Here is a 27,486-nt window from a genome sequence, read left to right as displayed (position 1 = left end):
ATGAAGCACGACTAAAAAAGCTCCAGCTCTTCTCAGTTGCTTACCGTCTGCTCAGAGGTGACCTATGCCTGACCTATAGGGCCATGTCAAACCCTGAACTAATAGACATGCTTCACCTCAAAAAAACGAGATCCCTCAGAACCACTCAATCTAGTGACTTGAACCTATGTACAACAATAAACAGGACATGCTGGAGGGATAGATTCCTGTCCCAGCGACTCCCCTCACTCTGGAATAGAATCCCAATCTATATTCGACAGAGCTCCTCTCTGACCCTCTTCAAGAGAAATCTTGATGAGTGGATGGGTAATCATAAGTTCTACCCTGGGATCACTTCAGGAGACCTGTTGACAGAGGCCCAGGTTACTAATCTAATAGGGAGGCGAAAGCCATCACTCTGTGGCTAGGCTTATAAATGCCCATGGGAAGATAGCGTAGTACTTACCTATGAACCTATGAACCATCCTTTGCATATCTTCATCATTTGTTAGGTCTGACCATAAAGCACTTTCCTTCACAATTAGACTGACACCAGACATCCCTTCCACCCAAGATGCTTTTAGAAATTTCTTTAAGACAAACTGCCTACTCCTAAGTGACACATGGGAAGCTTCAAATCCCCACCAAACCCAGTTAACTCCACTGAATACACAGAAATATACACCACCATGCTATAACAGCATGTAAATAGCTGCATAGATGCAGCTGTACTCTGTAGAACAAGCCCTTGTCATTGAAATAAACAAATAACTCATGAGTGTAGCCAAGTTTGAGCCTAAACTAACTACCCACGCCAAAGACAATCACAAGACAGTTTTTAGTTATATTCATATCTCAAAAGTACAATGCAGCAATATGCTGAGCTGATTGTGAGAAACGCTACCTACACTGAGGCTGGAGATATAGCAAACCTACTGGCCAATAAATTTAGCTCTAACTTTAACCCTCTCTCCCCTTCCATCTCTGCCTCAAGAAATACCTGAAACTGGCTTGTCTCAGGTTATCACACTAGACAAAGTCCTAAAACTGCTATCAGAAGCTAAAAATGTTGCATGAATGGGTCCTGACAATATCTGTGGATGCATCTGAAATAGCACAAAGCACGGGATTTAGTCACACTACTAAAAACACTGTTCAAACTCAGCCACACCCCTAACAACACTGTTCAGACTCAGCCACACCCCTAACAACACTGTTCAGATTCAGCCTCCATACAGGTTTTGTACTAATCAAATGAAGAAGTGCTACAGTCACTCCCTGGCATAAGGGAGGACCTTCCACAGACCCATAAGTCTGAACAATCTCATATGCAAAGCCATGGAGTAACTTATCATAGAATTTATCAATCAGGACATAGGGAACCTCCAAACACTGGACCCATCTCATTTTGGATTCAAGGGCAGGTCATGCTTACTTAATCTGTTAATTTCTTTTTCAAAAGATTACCAAAGGAATGGATGAAGGCAAAATGGTACAAATCATATACCTCCACGGGGCCAAACCCTTGACACAATTTCCCACTCAGGCATAGTAAAAAAGCTAAATAAACTGTCAATACACCCACTGGATTTCCAATTGGCTCACAAATAGGATGTGGGTAATCAAAATAGGAGACGTTACCTCTACAAAGAGACAAGTCACCAGTGGATTCCCCCAAGGTTCTCCGGTGTGACATCTCCTATTTGGCATCTACTTTTCTGAAGTAAAAGCCGATACCAAAAGGCTCTTGCTAAGTTTGCATATGACTGCAAACAAGGAGCAGTTTTTGAAAAGCCAAATGATTTAGCGACCCTGCAAGAAGGTTAATCTCAAATAAATAAATAAATGGTGTCAAAATCATGGCACAATATCAAGGTGCCCTAACAATGAAATTGAAAACATTGCCATTAGATGTTTTTGCAGGGAGGGGCAAGCTCCCTGTGCCCCCCTTTCCCTGCTAATTATATATACCAACTCCAAAATTACACTACAGCTGATAATGGGCAAAACTCCAATCCCAACTGTAACACAATCTCACCCAATCACCCAATTGATGCTTTCATTTTTGATGTTGTGGCACTTTAATATTGTACCATATTTCTTCCATGTCATCAATGCAATAAACATTAATGTTTTGGCAATTCAACGTTCTAACAGGGATCTAACTTCACACATAACATTAACCAAAAATAACACAAAACCATTTATGTGGGATTGATGAAATGAACATCAATGTTTTAGCAATTATAACATTGATCCATGTGAAGTCTGAGTGCCTTGTTTCCTGGAAATGCCAGGGACATTGGTTTCAGTAATGTAATATACAGGATATGAGATAAGGGCAAAGTTAGGATTTATATCCTTGTCCCTAACCCTAACCTTATGCATTATGCTGTTAAAAACACTTTTCTCTAACAGTAACACCAGTCAGACAGTGCCTGTTCTAGGTTTTGTTTTTGGGGATTAACTGAAACAGAGTTTTTAAGCGGCAGAGAAGTAGTCAATGTTTTGTGATTATGTCTTAGTATTGTATCAGTGTTTTGTGCCTTTGCTCTTTTTTCAGTCATTTGAAGTTCATTCATTAGCATATTCAGTGTTTCCTGATATAATATCTAGCACAAGTACTCTTTATTTTACAAGATTATCAATGGGCAGTGCAGATTATTAATTTAGTAAAAACAGAAATATGTGAAATGTTGGGCTGCTTCTCATTTAAGGCATCAGTACAAGATTATACATCCAGAAAGCTATATAAATTAATAGTTTCTAATATTTCCTAGAAACTGTATGGTTAACAATGTTACAAACATACTCTGAAGTAATTCTTTTGTTTCTTTTGTGGTCTATATCTACTACACAAATAGATGTTTTCTAATGTTTATGGAGGAAGTACATTTTGCAAATAATTTCTTACATTCTATGTCTGTGTGCATTCTGCATGCCTTATATAGCATAAAAGCTTGCTTTACTGTCTTACCTTGCTTCACAGATTTTAATTAAAAAAAAATTATACTGTTACAACATATGAGTGGCATAATCTAGAAAGGGTAACATGACTCACATAGCAAAGCAATTAAACCATTTCATACGATTGCAAATTAATTTGTAAAGTTACATCTATAGTATGCTTTACACCATACACTGTCTTTACAAAACTTATTCAACAGATTAAGACTAACAAACTGTTCCAAAACAAACCCAAAAGTAAACTTCAGAACTGTTGAGCTATCCAAAGAAAATGTTACACTCTGCTCCTGCTTTTCATGAAAGTACAGAGGTGACTGTTTCAAGTTAAAATTATATTTTACTTAAGGAATAATGTTAGTGAATATTAGGTTGCAGAAACAAGCAGATACATCTCCATATTATCTCAACCTCTATCACTGTAGGGCTGTGCTATGCGTACAAGGGTCCACATGGTAACATCACAATGATGCTACAACACTGTTTTACTTCAAAGGTACAGGATATTGGTGTATAGCATACCTCTCAACGTCTTAGAGCTGGAAATCTGGACAAAACCATCAATAATGGGGGACAAAGGCTCATAAACAGGAGCACTTTTTAAATATTGCTCTTACAAACTTAGAAAATGGATAGAATAACAGATTTTGCATTAGCATGAATTTTCTGAAGGGTATGAAGTCTGAAATGCAGACATCTGTCATTATTTTCTGACTTCAACCCTCAATGATTTGCCAGAAAACCACAATTTTATGATAAGCAGAACAAAAATCTAAGACAAAAATATGGACATTCTGCAAACATCTGTGCAGTTGCGAGGTATGGATTGCACAGTGAAAAGGAACCTCTCACTATTTCACCTTTAAAACAATAATATGAACACAACTGATATGGAGGGAAGAGTCTGAGATGTATTTATTCAATCAATCAAATGAATCAGGGCCAAATTAAAACAGGTTTGGAAGGTAGTACCACCAATATCCAGCTCTATAATTATCAACATAGCTGCCTTACCAAGTACTCTGACCACCTCAGTTTGGATGCAAAGAAACATGGCTACAAGCTGGTTGGGTATCTCTCAGAATATAGGACTGCAGTGACAAGCATTTCCTGCAGAGATCCAGCCTAATGGAATTAAACAGTAGTTCCACTCTTCTTCTAACTTGGTGGTACCATTGCCCAAAATGATGCCCCACTACAAAGGAGCACCTTCATATTGTTCCAAGTCTGTCTTTGTGCTGTACTGCTTGGTACGGCTGAACAGGAGGCACAGCTCTAATGGAGTGCTGAATGTCATATAAACTAAGGCATATGCAATGCTTTTAAAGAAACCTTTCCATTCATTACTGTCACTATGTGAAGTGGTTCAAAGCAGAAAAAGTGTTTGCTGCAGTGAGTTGCTGGTTGGATGGCTATGACCTAACAGGAACTGCAAACAATTTACGGTATCTATACAAGTTAAAAATTAACAACCAACAGATAAAATATTTTAGCACTTCTAGAGACTCAGGTTTATTCTACCTTAAATGGGCATACAAAACAAAAAAGTTATAAAATTTATAAAAGCAATGCCCCTACCAATAAACATCAATTACAAAAGACCACTCAAAATATTTACACAACTCTCCAAAGCAAACTGAATACTCATTTGATAATATAAGTTCAATTTAGCTTCTGGTTAAATTTCCTTACATCTTAAAACACTCTAACTGTCCTTTTCTATCCTATATCAGTTCTTATAAATATAAACACTGTTTATTTTAAGATTAAAATATTCTAAATTTTGACACTAAGAAGTGTTGTGCTAAGGGGCTAGTTAACACTTTATTTTTAATGTTTCTATGATATTCTTTTAAAATTCTTTTTAAACTTACTACAAATGTTGTGCTTAGTTTTCCACACTAGTGCTGTGGAACATATACATCATTCATACTTTCACATTAAATTCAGATTGAATATCTTCGCTTTGAAGTTATTAACTCTTATTAAATCTTCTATCATCTTTAAACCACACACACACATTACATTTGCCAGCACTCTGGTTCCACTATACTAATACAGTTTTTTTTTTTCAAACAAATAACTTTTTAACAATTGGCTGGATGTGAGAAATGACTATTAGCAGCATAGTCACATATACTTGTCCCACATAAATATGAAGTAACACATTTTCTAAGTATGAATCCCTTAACTGGAGATCCAGAAATATCATAAATCAAGATTGTCTAATAATATGATGTAGTGTTACATATTTTTTTTTTTACATTTGCTGACCCCATAAGCCCAATGGACACATCTCTTTTCAGGACCAGTCTGGGAGCTATCCATCCATCCTCAACCCCTTTTCCCATTTTGCACATGGGGTCAGGGTGTCACTTCAGCAGTGACGATCATCTTGAGCCAAGGTTTTTATACTGCCAGGTGGTTAGCCCTGTCACATTCATTCACTCACTCTCATGTACAGCCAGTTTAGAGTATCCAGTCCACCTACTGCATGTATATGGAATGTGGGAGGAAACCAGAGTACCTGGAGAAAATCCACATGACCACAGGAAGGACACGCAGTCTCCACACAGAAGGCACCTTGGCTGAGAATCGAACCAGAGAATCTCTTGCTGTGAGGAAATAACACTAACTGCTGCACCACCTTGGTTTAGCTGAAAAACTGACAGAGTGGAAGTGGGAATTAAACTCCTTTTGTTTTTAGAAAGTTTATTTTTCAGTATGTCATCAAAGAGAAAAATAACTAAATAAATAAATATGTACCTTATCATTGTATGAAGCAGCTCATTAACATATCAGAGCCTTAATCCTCTGTGCTAACAACTGGATAATTCCACAGAACTTACGTCACACTGCATGAAAACAAAAATTATTTGTACTTGCAATTTTATTTATTTTCTCATGCTCAGTATAAATAGTCTTAACACCACTCAATATAAATTAAATCAGACTTGTTTTTCAATCAAGCCTGACAATATGGTTTCTTATCAAACAATAAAAAACAAAACAAAAAAAAAAGTCTAATGATATATTCATCGTCATTTAAAAACATTTTCTACTCACTGGCAATACATCATTATTGAAACATAAACATAAAGCAGCTGTTACTTTGAAAAAATATTCCATACTTATATTCAATATAGCTTCAGACAATCCCACATTCAAATCTGCATATGATGGGATAAGCCTCGCTCCAACAGCTGTGCCACATCTTTTTCTATAAATTTTGACCACGAAACATGAAAAAATGTGATTGAAGAAAATAAAAATCTGCAAATAAAGGAGGCTGTGGGTCTGGGCTACAGACAAGAAAATAATTTAGTCTATCTTAGTTCTACATATTCAAGTACAAGGTTTTAATACCAGTGGTGACAAGAAATAGGTTTCCTGACATATTAGCCCAATAGTTGTTTGTTTTTACGGCTTTTAGGGGTCACCACAGCGGAACTCCGGTCTGCTAATGATTGGCAGTAGATTTTTATAGTGCCAAGTTGCCAGCCCACTGCCCAACCTTCAGCAAAGGCACACCCATTTACGCATGTCTTTCAGAGGCCACTCGACCATGGGGAGGACATGCAGATTCCACACAGAAGGCACTCCAGCCGAGAATCGAACAGGAGAAGCTCTTGCTGTGAGGCAACAACACTACCACTGTACCACCACAGCTTCCATATTAGCCTAATAGCATTTTCTAAATTAGCCGTGAGTCCAATACATAAGACTGAATTTTTAGCAGGTTTTTATAAATAATGATTGATAAAACCAGTCTTTTCCACATAACATTTGCATCCACTGACTATCAGTCTTCTAGGAGGATTATGTAAACTATTATACAATTTTGACAAGTGATACAAAGTTGGAATTACCATTTCATCTGTTAGAAGCACCTTATAGGTGTTGTCATCAGAATAGTAATGTACGGGGGCATGGCTAAGATATCAGAGTGAGTGCATCAGTTTTTTGTTGCTCTGTCTATACGTTTTATTTCTGACAGCATTTATTTGGAATTTTTCAAAATACATTGGGAAAAACTACCTACAAATATTATTTTCATCATCGTTGATTACCTGAGGAAGAAAAAGTAACATTTTTCAGTGAATTTTCTCACAAAATTCCTGTCAGAATATTAGCAGCTATATACAGATACTTGAAATATGAGTCATTCAAAGTTCTCAGCTCAAGACAGTTCTATGAAAAAAGAACTGCAGACCATAATTACAAGTATACAGGACCTTTCTACTAAAATGGACAATCTAGAAAGCATTATGGAAAATATGAAAAAAGAGAGTAAAAAGCAAATTCAAGATTTAAAGGAAATTATTTCAAAGCACTCGGATCAAATAACCAACATAGAAGAATCTCTAAATGACATAGATGGAAGGCAGATAGAGAATGACAGTCAAATAAATTTCTTATTGAAGCAAAACAACTTATTAACTGATAACGTGGAAGATTTGGAGTCAAGGTCAAGGAGGAACAACATTAGAATTTATGGAGTTCCTGAAAAGACAGAGGGAAATAATATGATTCTTTTCCTGAATAATTGGTTGCCTAAAGTGCTAAACCTCCCGGTGTCACTTTCTTATGGAATTGACAGTGCTCATATGTCTTTATCAAAATCCTTCTGTATCAAAAAATCCAACTTCAGCAAGATCCATCATAGTTAAGTTTTTGTCAACACAGGATAAAGATCTGGTGTTAAAAACTGCCTGGACGAAGAGCCCCATTCAAGAAAATGGAAGAGTTATTAGATTTGATATTGACTATACATCTGTGACAATAGCAAAAAGGAAAGCTTGTATTCCCTTCATTAAAGACCTTAAGAAAGCTGAAATAAAAGCTCAAATACTCTTCCCTGCTAGATTAAAAGTCACACTTCCAGATGGTCAAAAAATCTTTAATAATATTGAAGAAGCAACAGAATTTGTCAAAAAACATGATCTACTAGACAAAATTGAAGATATGGAACTTTCTACTCCAAGCCTAAAGAGACAAGCTACTAATGGCAAAATAACAGCAAATGATAAGTCCACAAAAAAAAAAACTTAAAGGGAAGTAAAACATAAGCTTCTAATTTCCTGAGGTTATTCTCCCTTGGAATATGATACATAGTGCAATTATGAGGTAAGATTTTAAAATAAATATTTACAACTATATATAACTAACCCTTCTTCCTCTTTTATAGTAATTACTCTTATTATTATATAGATAATTACTTTCTGCCATTTCTCCTCCGTCCGCTATGAAGTTTTTATCCCCTATATAGATTATAATATAAATAAAAACAAATGGCTTATAAGCACATGAGATCCTGTCATAATCTTACAAGATCATGATTTAATGTTATATTTTAAATTAGTGGAGTGCTGAGTGCTGTCAGAATAATATTAAACTGTTGTTTAAAAATAGTTTATGTGTCTTTGTTCTGTAACCTTAATACATTAAATAGAGTGGCAGTAGCTTTAAATGCTGAATGGTGGTGGTGGGCGCTTATACAGTCTGACAGGAAGCTTTGTGGGCTTTAGATTGATTAAATTTTCTTTGTAGGTATTAAAGTAATTATGATGAATGTTTTGGGGAGAGAGAGAGAGAGCGCTTCAAAAGAAATGCAGTCTGTGGTTTTAAAAAAGATTAATAGCTGCATAGTGCTACCCTGTTTAACTTGTTTTTTCTATTTTACATGCTTTTTTGCAACCCACGAGCCCATGAAAGCTAGGAAAGCCAAAAATAACTGAAAAATGTCATACCTGCCTCGTGTATGCAGTTCATTTTTGAATGCAAAGCCTCAAGAGAACTAAATCACGAACTATTAATTGATCTGTGGTTTTGAGACTGGCGCTCTTTGTAAAAACTTCTAGTAATGACGTAATTGTACTCTGAGCCCCGGTCGCACATAAGAAACAACTGCGACAGGTGATAAGGACGCAGCAAGGAAGTTTTGCTGCTGAGACATTCAAAATATTCTTGAAAGTAATTTCTTGACTGTAAGTTTATAATTTCCTAACAAAATGAATGTTTACTAGTTCTTCATGCCGGAGACTAGATGTAATAAAATAAACACTGGAAACTGTTGTAGTTGCAGTTAAATTTGGTATTAAAGGCACAATTATCACTCATGCTTCCTAGCATTGTTTTGAATTGCTTTGTTTTCTAAACTTATTGACAGTGTGAGATACATGTTTAGTTCTAAGGTGAATTCTGGTTAATTGTATGTAGAAATAAAATAACTTGCAAATGAAGAGTAAATTACACATGAAGAGAAAATTAGCATTTCTCTATACATCACACAGACGCTTTAGTTACAATGCAGCTTCACCAGATATTTAATGCAAGATAAATACAGCTGACTGAAAGGAAAGTTGAAAAACATTAAAAAAGAGCATCCCTTTATAAGTTGCAGATAGATTTTAAAAAAGAAAAAGGGGGAAGGTGTAATATTGTCGCATGTTAATAAGCCGAGGTAAATATAGTTACCTGATATATGAACATCTAAATGTTTTAAATAAAAAAGAAACTGTAAAGAAAACATTGGTATTTCTTCATAAGTCACTTTTGTTGAATCATATTTGAGAGTTCCTTCATATATGTGTTATATATTTCACCCCAAAAAATCCTAGTTTAAACATATCTTTTTTCATGTAAGCACTGATACATTAGGAATGTTATTTAGATAATAGAAAATTGCTTATTATTTTCAAGGGTACTTTGCATTTAGGCATTCCTAAAATATAGAAGGATGCGGTAAAGTAAGTTGATTGCATAGCTCATATAGTACTAATAATGGATTTTAAGCAAGTACTTAATACAACAGTAAGTGTTGAATAAACAAAACAAAAAAGCTGTTTTGGAAATAACACATATCCAGTTACTTCAAAGCAGCAAACACTTGTACTATCTGATCATTATATTGAAGATGTTATCTTATAATTAATAACTAGTATAAGCAATGTTGATTTATTCTCTTGCTAATAGTAGTGATATTGACAACAACGAGGACTTGAATTAATACATTTTTGAAATATCGATATTAGAAAGTTGTATAAATGGCTTATTATTGGAACAAAAGGGGATAAATGAAATGGAGAAGGGTGTTTGAATAAAGTACATTTACCACATTTAAATAAGCTTAAAGTTTAATATTACAGATTTCAAAGTATTGGTCATGCTTTGCTTAGATCATATATATATAGCCCATAAACAAAATGTATCGAAGGAATAGTCGAGAGGAGAATGAGTGACAGAAGAAGAATGGAGAGGGTTTCTATGCCTTAAATATATAAATATATATTTAATACGCAGTACCATTTCAAATCATATAATTAAACTGGATGTACACTCTCTATTCATAGTTTAATCTGTATTAGGAAATTGACATCTTTTTTCATCTTAACAAAAGACTCTGATTTCTTATATTGCTTTTGAAGTCAAGCTTATATATGCTGGTTTATGAGAGCATAATCCTGTTACTCTAACATAGAGATGTTTGTCAAACATGAATATTTATTGCATAACTATTTTATTTGTAATTTGTAAAATACTTAATATTCTATCATATGTGTTGAGATGTTTTGCGCTTCAATAACTAAACATAATGTTACATAATATTGAATACGTTTAACTGTATACCTAATTATTAGAGGGCAGAAGCAGCAATATAAAGGTTGACTGGTTGTAGGACTGTTAGTGGTGGTGGCTAAGATGATGCTTTCATCAAGCCAGGAAATTAGGTTTCCATGTTTAGTTTTGTATATAGTGATATATGTTATGATTTTCTTATTCATTTCTATTTACCTGCTCATAACTAAATTCAATATATATATATATATATATATATATATATATATATATATATATATATGTACTATTTTAAATGTTCTCTTATAAATGTATGTCTTTAAATGTCAATGGCCTTAATAATCCTGTCAAAAGAGAGAGTATAGTTAGATATTTGAAATTGAATAAAGTAGATATAGGGTTTTTACAGGAAACACATATTGTCAACAGGGATATAGATAAATTATCTTTTAATGGTTGTATGGCCCTTGTAGAATCCCACTACCAAACCAAGAGAAGAGGCACGATGATACTATGGAGAAAAACATTACCAATGCCTAAAGTCATTGATACTTACTCAGACAAGAATGGCATGTTATGCCTGGAAGTTCTGGAGATAAACAAAAGATATGTAACTCTTGTAAATTCTTACTGGATACCTGGTTTTGGAGCAGTTACAGCAAGGAATCATTCAGAGTTAATAATTTCCAAATCCAAAGGAGAAATAATACATGCAGGAGATTTCAATTGCCTTCTCACTGAAATATATACTACCAAAAATGATAAATTTAGAATTTCCCCTGCAGCTAAAAAGTTAAATAATTTTATTAATGTACTATGTCTTAGGGATATATATGGTTTAAAAGAAACACACTTGTTAGAATACACCCATTATTCATATAGGTATGGCACACAAACAACAATTGATAAAGTACTAGTTACTAACAATATATTTTCTAAGGTACAAGAAGTGTTAATTAGTTCATGCCCATTGTCAGATCATAATGCCTTATTTTTTAAGGTCATTAGCATGCCTAAAGACTTAATAACATGACAAAGATTACCTGTCTACATTACTACACTTAATGGATTTAAAGAGTGGCTTCTTGGTGAAATAAAATATTTTTTAGACATCAATGATAATAATGAAACTTCAAAGGTTATACTTTGGGATTCACTAAAATCTTATTTATATGGTAAGATCAAAAATTGGTATCTAAACAAGAGAAAACAATGGGAAAATGAATTAATACAAATACAATTAAAAATAGATTGAATAAGGAAAAGTTTAAGCACCAAGGACATAAAAACGAATTCCGAACTTAAAACATTAAATACTAGATATGCAGAAATTGTAAATCATAAAGTGGCAATAAATCTAGAAAAATTCAAAATTCAATCCTATTCAGTGAACCCCAAAAATGTACATAGTTTGGCAGTCAAATCAAAAAATTTAGCTAGACTAAGTCATATAAAAGAAATCACTGATAATGCAGGAGTTAAAACAAGACATGTAACGGAACACAAAGAAATTCTGGAGGTCTTCAGAGTATATTATGAGAAGGTAAATAATACAAATAGTGACTCTGCAGACAATATGCTTAAGTGTAATTTTTTGAATGAAAATATCAACAAAAGAGTAACAAAGGAACAAAATGCTAATTTGCTCAAACCAATAACAGCTATTTATTAGTTCTATGAAATCTGTGGAGAAATTAAATGTTTCCAAGACTTTAAATAGGTATGACCAAGATAAAGAATCAAATGCCTTCTCTATGTCTAAACTAATAATTGATAATTGTCGTATATTAAAATTGGGGCCTTTTTATCAAAAAATTCAAATACTAAAAGGAACTAAGCAAGGTTGTCCTCTGTCACCTTTGTTATTTGCATTGTCAGTAGAACCATTTGCAAATTACATAAGAAATAATAACAACATAAATAGCTTTATGGTTAATTCAAATTGTGCCTCTAAAATACAATTATTTGCTGACGATATAATATTAACTATAGGAAATTTAGACTCTTCAATAAGGCATATTACAACAGCTATAGGACATTTTGAGAAACTTTCAGGTCTAAAATTCAACAGCACTAAATCTGAAACATTACTGATAAATAAAAAGTAAGTTCTGAATGGAGAAAACAGTAATTTTAATTGGGGGAATACACTCTTAAATATTTAGGAATATATATAAAACCTAATTAGAAAGAAATTATACAAGTCAATTATAGAAATTTGTTGGGTATAATCAAAGAATATATAAACAAATGGAGTAAAATGTTCTTTACATTTGAAGAAAAGCTAACATTAATAAAAATGTGTATTCTTCCTAAAATTTTGTTTCTTATTCAAACAATAATTATTAGCTCTCCAAAAAAATAATAAAACAGCTCAACTCACTTCTAATTAAGTTTTTATGGTTCCCACAAAAAACAAGAATAAAGCATGATTGGCACAATAGAGATTGGGAAAAAGGTGGAATTACATTTCCAAACTTAGAACTTTATGTTGAATCAGTTATAATTCACATCATAAGCAAGTGGTTAAGTAACAAGTATACTTCAAACTGGAAAAATCTACACATGAATATTCTACTATCTAATGCCGATGAAACAATAAATTATATTTTTACTGAAAATAACAACATTTTTTTAGTAGTAAAGGACTCAGTATATAAAGAAAATAAACATGAGAAGTTGCCACATTGTGTTAGCTATATACTAAACAATTTTAGGAAAATTATAAATAGTAACTGCATAACAAGACATTTTTCTATATTAATATTCACAATAGCACACACGAAGAATTGTCTAGACTCTTTTAATATAAATAAAATAATGGAAATGAAAGGCAATGGACTAAATTATCGGCATCAGTTCCTAAGTACAAATAATATTCATGATACTACAAGCCTTTTAGCAAGGTATAACACAAATCAAGATAATTGGTTAAATATTCAAATTTTCATAGAACATCTAATAAAGGAATTTAAAACGAGCCAAGTGACTAATATTTTATTACAGCCTAAAATAATCTTTCTTTTATGTGAATTAAATACATCACAATTTAGCATGGGGTTCTCTTTATTTAAAATGTATAAGACATTAAGAGCTGACTTAAAACAGCCTGAAGACTCTTTATGGAGTTATATAGAAAGTATGAACATATTTAATTTTTCTGAAAATGATAAATTAGTAACACTCAGGTCAATCAATCATACAACATCATCTCCATATTGGAAAATATTTACATGGAAGTTTTTACACAGGAGTTTCTTTACCCCACAGAGAATTGCTATAATGTCAAGTAAAGCTAGTCATAATTGTTGGGGATGTGATGAGAGTATCTGTGCTGATTGGCTACACATGTTCCTTGAATGCAGAGTGAGTGTCCCATTCTGGCAGAAATTTAGAGATTTTATAAAGGCAATATGGACTGACAAGTGTATAATAACAGATGCACTTTGGTTGTTTAATGCTCCAGTGCCAGATTGCATACCAAAATTACAAGTGCATCTTCTCTGGTCTCTTTTGGCTATAGCAAGAAAAGTCATCACTTTAAACTGGAAAACCAAAACAATTGTATATTTTGCTGAATTTACATTACTGGCCAAAACAGTATGTAATAGAGAACTTTTAACTCTTGCTTCTAGAATGACAAGAATGACACATAGGAAGTTATCCTGGATGAAACAAAAAAAATTATTAGATAAAATGTAATGATTTCAAACAGAATAGTCTAATGTTATGAGCATCTTTTGTATATAGTTTTTAATATTTAGTGTTATGTTTATGTATAATTATCTGCATGATGTAAGAAGTTCATGATTTATGAAAATTAATAAAAAAGAAAGTTTTAAAAAAAAAGAATAGTAACCTACTACATTTGTCACATAACATTTTTATATCACAGATGACTTAAAGATAGTTATTACTTTCTGTGACTTATTAATTGTCAGTAGGTCAAAGTCATCTGGGTTTGGGGGGTATGCTCTGGTTTAAATATTTCAACAAAATATTTCACAGAATCTGCTTTCACAGTTTATTGCAGCTAACTGATAACTTAACTAATAAAAGATGTACTCTGTTAATTTCACCACATGATTACAAAATCAGTCACAGTTCTCAGTAAAGACACTGAAATTCCATAACAAAACAAGATGATTTAATCTAACACAAAACAACCAGAAAGATTTTTGTAGCATTTTGCATATATAATATCATATACACTTTTTTATGAAAGATGAATGCATGCTTTGTGTATATGTAACATCTAAAGTATTATCACAACCTTCCTCTGGTGTAATCTGCAACTGAGTAGATGAAAAACAAAAGGCACAGTAGATAATATGTTTCTTTATCTAAAAGAATATGTGAGGGGTAATAAATATCAGGGGGGTAATTTTAAGGGTGTTTGATTCAAAATTCTGATGTAAAGTCAAGCATGCGGGTTTGTGTAGATTGCAATAGAACCATAAGGAGACATGTGCCAGGCCTACAGAGCAGTTTTGAAGCCTGCCCTAATGGAAATGCTGCACATCTGCAAGTCAAATGGGACAAGAGTCACTCACTCTAGGGATCTTAACCTAGCCTGTAACATTAACAGAACATGCTGGAGAGAGAGTTATGTCTCACAGAGACTGCTGCTTCTCTGGAATAGACTTCCTATGCACGTAAAACATAACTCCTCACTGACCCTATTCAAATCCTAGATAATTGGATGGGAGACTAGAGATTCACTCCTAGGGTGGCACCCATGTCCCTCACAGACAGGGGTAGCCAATATTGATCATAGACCTGCTCTGTTCATAAATTTGTTCGGCAAACTACCCAAAAAGAACAAATGGGGATACTTGGGATTAACATTGCTAGGCTTGTAAAGGCTCTACGGCCACTAGCCTAGTAACCTCCTATGAACCTAGAAACCTATAATTCAAAAACCAACGGCATGCTGCACTGTGACTGAATACCATATTTTTTGGTCATTTTTTTCTAAGTGCTTACAAATTTGTTGTGTGTAGGTCTAGCCTATGTACATAAGGACACAGCATATCATGTAAATGCACTTAGCTTCAGAAGTTATGTTACTTAGTGAGACATAAATGTCTGTGCATTATACAACATTTGGGAAGAGCAATATAGGTGCAATGTGGGTAGCAGCCAAATACTTCTATTGTCAGTGTATTTTAGGACAACTTCTAATATTATCCATATTCTAGACATTTCTGGGTGATGGCTAGCATTTTTACATTGTTTGTTGCAGGACACTGGAAGTTGGTGCATATTTCAACAGGCAATGCCCTAGGTTGCACCAATTGAAAACACTTGAGCTACATCCTGTATTCTTACAAGGGAGTAGAACCACAAACGTCTCTGTCTCGTACTTGTGGTAGGCTATCTTATGTCAAGTAAGACCATGTGTTCTATACATACTGTTTCAATCATTTAAGTGTGTAAAATCTATGGGCTCTGTTTTGTATTTTGCTACATGACAACAGAATCAAGTAGGTTGTATGCTAAGGATGTAAATATTGTTAAGTAGGTATCTATATGACTTCATGTTTCTTGTTTTTTTCCACTTTGCATCATCAATACAACTTTTGATGTTATTGATATTTGTTCATGATGTTTCTCTGGCATTCTGTTGGTTAAAAATTCAATAAACTGCATTTAAAAGAACTAAACACATTATTCCTAACATAATAAAATGAACAAGACAAAGCACAGCAGATCACAATGGGCCTGCTCTGTTGCACCGCACCCTAATCAGACTGTTATTCTGGGTGAGCAGTGCTATGCAATATGTGTGTGTGTGTGTGTGTGTGTGTGTGTGTGTGTGTGTGTGTGTGTGTGTGTGTGTGTGTGTGTGTGTGTGTGTTTGTGTATGACTGATAGGGTTGCCACCTATCTGTTTTTTTTTCCAGACTATGTAGAATAATAACAATTACCCAGTAGCATCGCCACTGATTCTAAAGTCAACCACAAAGCATTCTATAGCTATGTCAAGAATCTCAATGGCAACACTCAGATCTGCTCTGAGTAACAACACAATAGCACTAAATATACAGACCAAACTGATACTGCCAACATCCTGGCAGATAGGTTCTGTGCTAACTTTACCCCCCTCTCACCCCCTAAAGGGCCCATCTCTATACCGGAAGAATGCAAAATTCCTGTAATCATGGCTGCACATGTAAAAGCCACACTCTCCAAAGCCAAGAACACAGCATCCATGACACCAAACAACATCCCAGGCTGCGTTCTACATGAACTACAGAATGAACTGGCACCCCACCAAAGTACCATGTTCAATCATAGCCTCACCTCAGGCTTTGTGCTGGCTGAATGGCACACAGCGATGGTTATCTCACTCTACAAGGGGGGAGCCACCATGGACTACCACCCCATTAGCCTGACAAGCCTGGTCTGCAAGGCCATGGAACGTATCATCAACGAATGTATAAACATAGACATTGGTAATCTCCAAACTCTGGACCCCACCTAGTTTGGGTTTGTAAAAGGCAGATAATGTCTTCTAAACCTGATAGACCTCCTTGAAGCAGCCACCAAAGCCACAGACGAGGGTAAGATGGTTCACACAGCCTATCTAGATCTTGCCAAGGCTTTTAACACCATCAGTCAATCTGGAATTATAGATAAACTCACTAAACTAGGTATAAATCCCTATGTCACAAGATGGGTTGCCAACTGGCTCACTGACAGAACCCACACTGTGAAAGCAGCAAACTACAAATCGAACTAAAACATAGGCGGTAGTATACTTAACACCAAAAGTGTGATAAGAGACCTTGGGACACAGGTGGACAGTAGTCTCTCCTTTGATAATCACATCACCACAGTAGTCAGGAAATCCTTCTATGTGTCACACCTCATCACAAAAAGTTTCTCATCCAGAAAAAAGAGGTCATTGTTCCCTTCTACTCATCACTCATTAGACCCATTATAGAGTACAACACCCCTTTTGGTATGTACCTCACAAGACATCAACAACAACTGGAAAAGCTGCAGAAATACCTCACAAAGAGGATTACCGGCCTCAAATAGATGCCCTACGCAGACCGTCTCAAAAAACTCCAGCTTTACTCTGTCGCATATCGCCTACTTAGAGGCGATCTCTGCCTAACATACAAAACTATGTCAAACCCAGAGCTGCTGGACATGCTCCACTTAAAGAAATCCCAATCCCTCTGAGCTACACGCTCTAGGAACCTAAACCTTGTCACCACAATAAACAGAATGTGCCAGAGGGATAGATTCCTGTCCCAGGGACTTCCCATACTCTGGAATAAACTACCTATCTATATCAAACAAAGCTCCTCATTAGCACTCTTCAAGAAAAATCTTAATGACTGGATGGGAAATAGGAAATTAACCCCGGGGATTACTTCTGTGGCTCTGCTCTACAGTGGTACAGGAAAATACTTTTCTTGGGTGGCAAAAGCCAGGGTACCTTTTGGCTGGGCTTGTATAGGCCCCTAGGTCGATAGCCTAATACCTACCTATGAACCTATGAACACATCACAAAGTTTAGCTTTCTATTTTGCAGCTCAGACAGAATGCTGGATTTTTGTGAAAATGCTACATCAGACCTATTGTTTTGAGAAAAAGCACTACTAAAGCAATGTGGTCAAGTCTGAGCATACCTCTCAACCTCTTAGAGCAAGAAATCTGGACAAAGCCATAAATAAACATGGGACAAAAGCCAAAAAAATAGGGACAATGTTTAAATATCACTCTTAGAAACTTAGAAAGTTGATACAATAACAGGTTTGCATTAGCATGAATTTTCAGAAGGGTATGAACTCTGAAACTCAAATCTGTCATTATTTTCTAACTTCACTCCTTAATGATTTGCAACTAATTTGCCAGAAAACTGCAATTTTGTGAAAAACGGACCAAAAATATGAGGCAAAAATCTGGACATTCTGAGAAAATCTGTACATTTGAGAGGTATGAGTCTGAGGATGGCATAAAAAAAAAAAAGAAGGCATACCACTTCCAAATGACATGATATTTACAACCCAAAACGGGCACTGAGGAAAGGTGAAGTGGGCAGATAAAGTGATGGACAGGGATTAGGCTAGTGGCAGAGCAAGGGGTGTGCTTTCATTCAGGTTTTCACCTCTACAAAAGGTGGCAACTGTAGTGTGCGTGTGTGTGTGTGTGTGTGTGTGTGTGTGTGTGTGTGTGTGTGTGTGTGTGTGTGTGTGTGTGTGTGTGTGTGTGTGTGTGTGTGTGTGCACATGTCTAGGGTCGCATGAGTACATGTGTGTGTTGGGGGGGACTTCCAACAAATAAAGGTAGCCTCCCCCACTGACGACAGCATGCCTCCCCAGTGTTACCCAACTCTGGCACCAAACCCATTAATGTAATATTTTGAAACCACTCCATTGCTTTGACCTAAAGGGATTTTAGTTTTATGAAAAGCACATTTCTTCCAAACACAAAAAAGATGGATTTACGTAGCACATAATCTTTACATGCATTTACTACATGGCTGAGCAGGCAAGTAGGGCATCTACATAAGCAGTTGTTAAAGTTGCTCAGGTGAGTGACACCATGCACAGTATACATAAGTCTGAATTGCATTAGTTATAAACAGTGCAGCTTATGTGTGCACTGCAAGTTGTGCTGCTGTGCAGCTTTCTATGACTACTACCATTTTTCTTACCCATTTAAAAGAATACATAACAGATATTTCTGTCTGACAAATAGTACTACAGGCTGTTGTCAGCAGGAAGCACTTCTAACTACATGTAGCTTCCATTAGAAGTGAAATACCGCTACAACATCCACAGAGCTTCCAAGAGGGCAATCACTTCACAGAGTTCACTATGTCTCTAGCATGCACATATGCACTAAAATGAGGTACATTCTCAGGCACGGTGGGTTTTAAAAGAAAAGATCTGAAGAATGATGGAATATACCAGAAATAGAACGTAATACATAAATGTGACTATACCGGGCTACAGCAGATAAAAAGACAAACTGTGAAACAAATATTATAGGAATATATGGTCAGAGCTTGTTACACATTTTTAGACAAAAACCTCCACACAATAAGCGCACTGCAATTTTTAAACATATTTCTTATTCAGTGGACTGTTCAGTTCTCATCTAATGCAAACTCAGACATATTCACTTGGATGTCTAAACACAGGAAACATGGAACAAGGTAATGTGATACAAGACGTTCATACAACAACAAATATACGGTACCATTTGCTATGTACATGCATCCCAAATTCTGCTAACAGTTGTCTGTTCTAGAGGAAACAATGACAGCATACCTTTTGTTGAATCTGCTGATCTCAAATTTCTTGCACTTAAGTGCCTACTGTGTTGTACTTTTGACTTGGATGTTAGCAGTGCTTCAGGACTATTCCTAGTGAGACACATAAGAAATAAAGTGAAATAAGAATTATTCGCGGTCCACATTTGTACCAAAAGAGTATCTAAGACAACAGTTTTATTTATCATTATTATACAAAGATATTAGGAGCTCATGGAGACTAAGTACTACTGTGGAGTGTGCTTAAAGAATAAATACTGCAGGTTTTCATAGTGCTGTTGGACCCACATGCCATTATTTACAATTGCAAATAAATGTCATTTGTGCAGGCATTTTTAGACATATTGAATTTGGCAGCATACTTCTCTACAGATTTTTGCAGAATCTCCAGATTTTTGCCTTATATTTTTTGATCAGTTTCTCCTAAAACTGTGTTTTTCTGGCAAATTATTGGTAAAGTATTGAGGGTTGAAATTAGAAATAATGACAGACATTTGAGTTTCAGACTTCATACCTTTCAGAAAATTAATTCTAATGCAAAACCTGTTACTCTGTCAACTTTCTAAGTTTGTACGAACAATATTTAAAAAGTGTCCCTATTTTTGGTCCTTTGTCCTCCCATTTTTTTAAGGCTTTGTCCAGAATTTTTGTTCTAAGAGGTTTAGAGGTATGTTTGGCAGTATTTCTTTATCACTCTTCATTATACTTGTCTAGAATCTACCCGACACCCACAGATCCCATGTAATCCTAAAGCCATTGTTACTGTTTCTCAGGTTTCTGTCCCAGAATGATACTAATTTAATATGAAGCAAAGAAAATTCAGGCTTAAAGGAATGCTTAGTTCAATACAATGTAAATGGACTCAGATTCCTTTTTAATTACAACCTTTGTCAGAAGCTTTACCCCATATGGACTCTATTTCTATTTCTCTGTATCTCCATGACTACCCTGCTTCATGCATCACACTTTCCCTGTATCCTAAGCAACACACCCGTGGGTCTGACACTGAGATTCCAACCTTTGTTTCCACTTCAAAAATAATACACTCATAGCAGGTGTGGATCAGTTAATTCTTGAACATTTAAGGACCTGCTCGGCAAGTAAATCTCAAACCTTTAAGTGATACTTATTGCAAAACATGGGCACAACTAGCTTCTCATGTCTCTGTAATGGGAAAAACTACCATAGCAGGCAGGCCTCCATGTTGGATTTCTTGCTGTTAACTTCAACATTCTTGCTAGACAAAAGCCTGTTTTATTGACTGGCTAATTAACTGATTTTATTTGTTAACAGGGAAGGTTTATGTGGGCCTGGAGTCCTTTTTTCAGAAGTCTGCGATGTATTTATACTAACTAAGGAAATATTATCAAGGTGCAAGGGAGAATTCCCTATTCTTTTTTTTTTTATATTTTATTGATTTTAAAAGAATAAACAGTCACATTAAATTAATAAAGAATTAAATAACGTAAAAAGGTTAAGAAACAAAACCCAAATCTCATCAACCAGTGTTTACAAAAGGCACCTATTATATATAGAAACATTGAATACATTTCCAATTAATGACAGTTCAGCTATTCTTTGTTTAACAGTTCTTTTAGTTTCATCCAAGAATTTATGTAGACGTAATTCTACTAGTCCTTGATTTGACAGTCATCAGTTCAAATGACATACCTCATTCATAATACTGGAAAATTCGTTAAAAGAGGGAGAAGAATCACTTTTCCAATTTCTTATTAGAACTTTTCTTGCTATTGATAGAATGATCCATATAATTGGGTATTTTAGTTTCCTAACACACTTAGGTACAGGAACATTAAATAAAACCAAAGATTTGGTGAAAGAAAACTTATCCAAAAATAAAGTCTGTAAAATATACTAATTTCCTCCCAATAAGATTGAAGCTTGACACAGTCAAAAAACATGTGCTACCAATCAGCTTTGAGATCAAGTTTACATCTCTAGCAAACCGTTTTGTCTTGGGACAGCAATTCAATTCTGTGAGGAATAATAAAAAAGATCTGTGAAGACAATTCCAAGACAACATTCTCCATTTAAGAGACCTAGTAGTCTATTTAGAAGATAATAAAATGAGCTTTTTTATCTTCTTCATGTGGAGAATCATTATTAATTTGTTTAAATAGAACCAATAGCTATCTTTATATATTCTTGGTCCAGTTTAATCACGTTATAGATTTTTGATAGAAGTCCTTTACCAGAAACCTCCTGCTGTATTACAAGAGATAATAAGTCAATTAATTTGGGAGTACAGCTTCTTATTTTAGTTGCATAAGAATGCGTATATTTTCCATAAATTGTCTGCAGTTGTGCACATGCAACAACAAGTCTTTATCCAAATTAAATTTGTTTAATATATGATGATCAGTACCTGATGTACCTTTATCAAACAACTGAAAGCAATATATTAAGTTATTCTCTTTGAAGATGCTTATAATCTGTAAGTTAAATGTGGAGATATTGTTTTGAATGAGCACTATTGGAAAAATAAAAAAAAAAAAACATGCTTTGTGTATCAGGTTTCTATACATAAAATTCTTAAGATTATAGATAGAGAATACAGTTCTAGATCCGGCAGACCAATACCCCCTAGAGACCAATCTCTTATGAGAATTCCTTCATCTTGATAAACAAATACCCTAGAATGTTTAGGCTCCACTGGAAGCACTATCAGCTTGTTGCAGATGAGATCTTAATTTACTATACCACCTATGAGTTCAAGATGGAGATACAAGAAGCGTCTCAAATGTGAACCTCAGAGTTAGGCTAATCTTCTCATTAACATCTCTCACTGACTGTTTTTCCCCTGAAATAATAAAATAAATAAATTATAAAACAAGTAACTAAGCAAAGAGATCTTAACACCTTTAAGAGGGGGCATCATGAAAGACCTTACTGAATATGAAGAACTCACATGGATTTTTAGATTCAGAGCTCATATTACCCCTGGTCATAATGACATGGTAACTTTAAAGCCTTATTTAAGGCTTTTGCTTAATCAAGTTAAATAGCATCATGTGACTTATTTGCTATCAGTATAAATGGACTCAACTTTGATTGTTTATATCTGCCTGATGAAGCCTTTATTTTGAAAGTGTATTTTGACACTTAAGTTTTGTTTTTAATCTGTGTTTTATACTTCTCAAAGATTTATTAAAAGTTTGTTTGTGGTTGTGTTTTTTCCATTTTTTCTTTTATTTGCTTTGCTTGGAACATACCGGGCTTATCACTGCACTGATACCCATTTTGACTGGCTTGATTAATAGCATCAAACCAGGGTCTTACCTTATCTTTGTCTTGACTCCATCTGGAAACTTCTTAGTTTGCCCCCCCCCCCCCAAATAATCTTAAAGGGAATAAATGTTTGGTATTCTAATGTGGCTGCTGGTCTGTGATGAGCAAATGCTACCTACTTTGACTCTTTCACTGTTTTACTGCTGCCTAATGTCTATATAATTGTAATTATTTTTGGATTTCATTGAAAATGTTGTTTCTTCACAACTACTAGCTGTTATAATCTTTCAGCATTTTCTTTATGGGGATTTAAGCATCTCAGCATTCTAAAAATATTATTAAAAGTACTCAGTTGTTTTCATCAGAAAGGATACTTGGACTTCATTGTACAGAAAACATTTTTTCTTCAGTCTGTATTCCTGATAAAAAGATCCAAAAGCTGCATATGTACAGAAAAAAATTAGTGACAAAACATCTACTTTATGTAAATCTGAAATATGTCTTCCATTGACTGAAATAAAGGAAGCAATAGAGAAAATATCCAATTAGGTTGCTGAAGTCAGTAATATTCTGTTGGATTTATTGAAAGCAGATGGCAAAATAGAGAATCGAACTGCTACCTATGAATGTATTATTTCATCTAATGCAAACTACAATTATTTCACACTCAGGCAGAGCATCATTTAACACTCACGAAATCTTTCAGCTCACAGTATAAGTGTTAGATCTCAAAACTAGAAGCTGTCCAAACAGTATCATATTTCATGATTCACCAAAGATGTTTGATTCTTATAATTTCATAGCAACTGTTAATGAAATCTTATTTTAGCTGATAGAGGGAAAAGTTTTATAATGGTAGGTAGAAAAAAGTGCTCTCCCTTTAGGAATAAATCTTCTACAGACCCTGGAACACTAATTTTCATCAACGTTTTAATTTACCAAGACTCTGTGAAGATATTATAGGTGCTTAAAAGAAATCAGGCTTTTCTAGACATGGCCTTAAATTAAGATTCTCATAGAAATCCCACAGTAACTTAAAACTAGCCTGATGGAAGTTTTCTCATTTTACCAATTACTGATTTAAAGATGTTCTCATTTTGAAATGATTTTTCTTGCAGAACTGCTTTTTTTTTGGAAAAAATAGCAGTATCAACTAAATTATTATAAAGAACCTCTGTCCTTGAAAAGCTGTGTACCTAAAATCCTGACTAATAATGGGTATTTAAACTGGTTTTGTTTGAAATCTCTACAACCAGTAAGCTGCATGTTTTATTTTCTTTGGTCTTCTGTGAATGCAGACTTTGACTGAACTCTGATCATATAAACACTATATGCTGCCCCCCCCCCAAAAAAAAAAAAAAACACATTCATGGGCACAGTGTATAGTCAGATAGACTATACTTGCAGATACTGCATTTTTTCACAGACACTAACAGCACTCATGAACGCTGCTGACTCCACATATGGTTATAAATATGTTCACAAACCCATTTTCCTTCACAGATACAGACAACACTTGAAAGTCTAGCAGACCTCAGCAACAGTCCTTGCACCCACAGAGATTGACATCACTTGCAGACAGTCAGCACAGTGATTCGGAGACTGAGAATAAATTGCACTGCAAGAGTTCTCTACCTAGCAGTTCAGAATAATGTGTCAAATGAAAAGGTGCAATAGCTTCAAGGGACTGTTCCTTGAATTCCAGGTAATTCTGCTAAACAGAGAAAGAACATATATGCTATAGGAAAGGTAATCTGCAATGTCTCATATGTTATCTCTGACACTGTCAAATGTTGCCCTTGGTTAAATCACAGTTATACTTCTGCAGAAAACAAGGAACACAGATATGCAGACAATTGGGCAAAAGAAAATAATTTAATACAAATAGAAAGTCTAACAAATACAAAACTTTTGTTGGTGACCACAGCATTTTGTTAACCTGAAGTATATTTTAGTATTTTATCCACTTTTTTCACCGCATTTTTGTGCCTTTCCTTCCTTTTACCATCTACAAATTCTGAATTCAGGAGCAGCCCTTCCACAATGCTTTTGCTATCTATTCACTCCAAAAGGTCACACAAAGTATACTTTGTGGTAACCTTTATGAATCCCCATGCTTTATTTGTTAAACACAATCTGTAGAGCTCTGTCTGTGGTTCACCACGTCCCTTTGTCAGCTCTTGGAAGGCATCTTATTTGAGCCTGTACTTTATCTCTTTAAGATGCTTGATTTATTTCTCTCTTTTTACCCAATTACTTTATGATCATATTTATCACTGAACTCTAATATTGAACAGCAGCTGTTTTAGTAATCTTACCATCCAATAAGTGTCAATGGGTCCTTTTTTGAATAACTATTTCCCCACACACTCTTCCTTAACTCCAATCACAATGAGTTATTTAATAACCAAATAAACAAGTCAGATGCCTCCAATACCATCAAACAATGACCTCTGTAAGTATGCTATTTTAAATTATAACATTCATGAAATAACATTTTATGTGACTGCTACATGAATTCTGTGAACCATGGCTGCAATAATTAGTCTTTGCCTGTATCGTCTGAGGACAAGAGAAGTGGAAAGGACACCAAGCTAGAGAATAAGTGAATATGAAACATGTAGTCAGTGTCAACCACACTATGAATATTGTTAATCTGTTATAGAAATACAGGCTAGTGTGTGAATAAAAAAAAAAAAAAACAAAAAAAAAAAAAAACAATGCATATAAATATATATGTACATATCTATAGATATATATATATATATATATATATATATATATATGGTTCCCTTTCATATGATCGAATTTCTCTAAACTCGAAAGTCATAAATTTAGAGAAACTCGAACATATGAAAGGGACAAAAAATAAAAAAATTAACACCTTTCAAATGTTTTTGCAGGGGGGCTTTGCCCCCCTGCACCACCCACACCCACTCTACTTAAATATACCTACTCCGAGACTGCACTATAGTGAAGGAAAGGGAAATCTACCATTCCGCGCTATACGCATAAGCACAAAATGAAAGATTTTCCATTCCTCCGCTATAGTGCGGTCACGGAACATTCACATTTAAACTGCTAGGGTACAGGGGGACCTGGCCCTCTGCAATAAGGTAAGTTAACTTTTTATTTTTTTAAACCTAAGGTTCCCATTCACAATTTCAAGTGAATAGAAGTTCGAGATTCTGGTCTTGAGATTATGAATTTTGAGCTTCCATCCATTTGATCTTGTGAAGGGGAACTATATATATATATCTATCTATATATATATATATATATACATATATATATATATATATATATATATATATATATATATATATATATATATATATATATATATATATATATATATATGTACATGTATATAGATAGATAGATATATGCATGGATTACCTTCACAAGATCGAAATACCTCTGCATTGAAATTCAAATAATACAGATGAGAACCAGAAGCTCACATCAGCGAACATTTACAATGCTGAAACTTGTAACATCAAAGCAGCTATCGAGCATGCCAGACAACACTCTTCTGAATGCAATTTGTGCTGCAGTCATAAGAATAGCTTCTCCATTTAAGCACAGCATGTAAAACAAAAATGTAGGTTTTTCAATGCTTTTGAATAGAGATTGCAGTACAGTGAGGATCAGGAATTTACCCTTTTCCCCGCTGTGGTGTGATTTTGGAGTTGGCATATATAATTTGTATGGGGTATGGGGGGCGCACACTCACACATTTTTGTTTTGCATGCTGTGTTTAAATGGAGATGCTGTTTTTATGACTGCAGCTCAATCTCCATGCTGATGTGGGTTTCTGATATTCTCATCTCGATTATTTGAATTTTGATGTTGTGGTAGTTTGGTCTTGTGAAGGTAATCCATGTATATATATATATATATATATATATATATATATATATATATATATATATATATATATATGTATGTGTATATATATATACCCACATACACACACACTAAATTTATTTTATACTGTTCTAAATTCACACATATAGCATGCACAACACCTTACTGCTAGGAATAAAAGATAAAAAAAACACAATATGCCCCTATAAAAAATACAGAGTTAGCCTCTTTAATCAGTGACTTTAGTTCTTTAGTTCTTAATCTGAAATTTCAGACACGGCATTAACTGATTTAGCCTTTCAAGTTGCTGGTACATCAACTTACATTGTCTTTAGTCCCCCTCCTCATTGCCATCTTCCTGCCTGTTGTACTCAGGATATTTACTGCAGACAGGTGGGATCACCTGAATAGGACTGAGGTTCATTAAACTGCCGCTCTAACTGGCCTACAGTCCTAAAGCTTAACAATGGATATATACAACAAAAAGAGGGCAACAGCTGGGATGTATGCGGTTTGTGTTCGCTTGTGTGAAACTATATGCTTTCTGTGTG

General features: G+C 34.6%; 1 protein-coding gene across 2 annotated transcripts in view; it reads right to left on the bottom strand.

The window, feature by feature from the left end:
• The window catches only part of LOC122806386 (leucine-rich repeat neuronal protein 2-like), a 1,426,491-nt gene that overhangs the window by 635,017 nt on the left and 763,988 nt on the right, over positions 1-27,486 (bottom strand). For both annotated transcript variants that reach the window (XM_044076746.1, XM_044076747.1), the window contains one exon: positions 19,815-19,909. The gene's annotated coding sequence lies outside the window, so the exon portion shown is untranslated. The remainder of the gene's footprint in view (positions 1-19,814; positions 19,910-27,486) is intronic.

Source organism: Protopterus annectens, chromosome 7.part0 (assembly GCF_019279795.1).
Source record: "Protopterus annectens isolate FY-2018-M chromosome 7.part0, PAN1.0, whole genome shotgun sequence".
Lineage (NCBI taxonomy): Eukaryota > Metazoa > Chordata > Ceratodontiformes > Protopteridae > Protopterus > Protopterus annectens.
The sequence above is the reverse complement of the archived record's forward strand: the minus strand, read 5'-3'. Positions and strand labels throughout refer to the sequence as shown.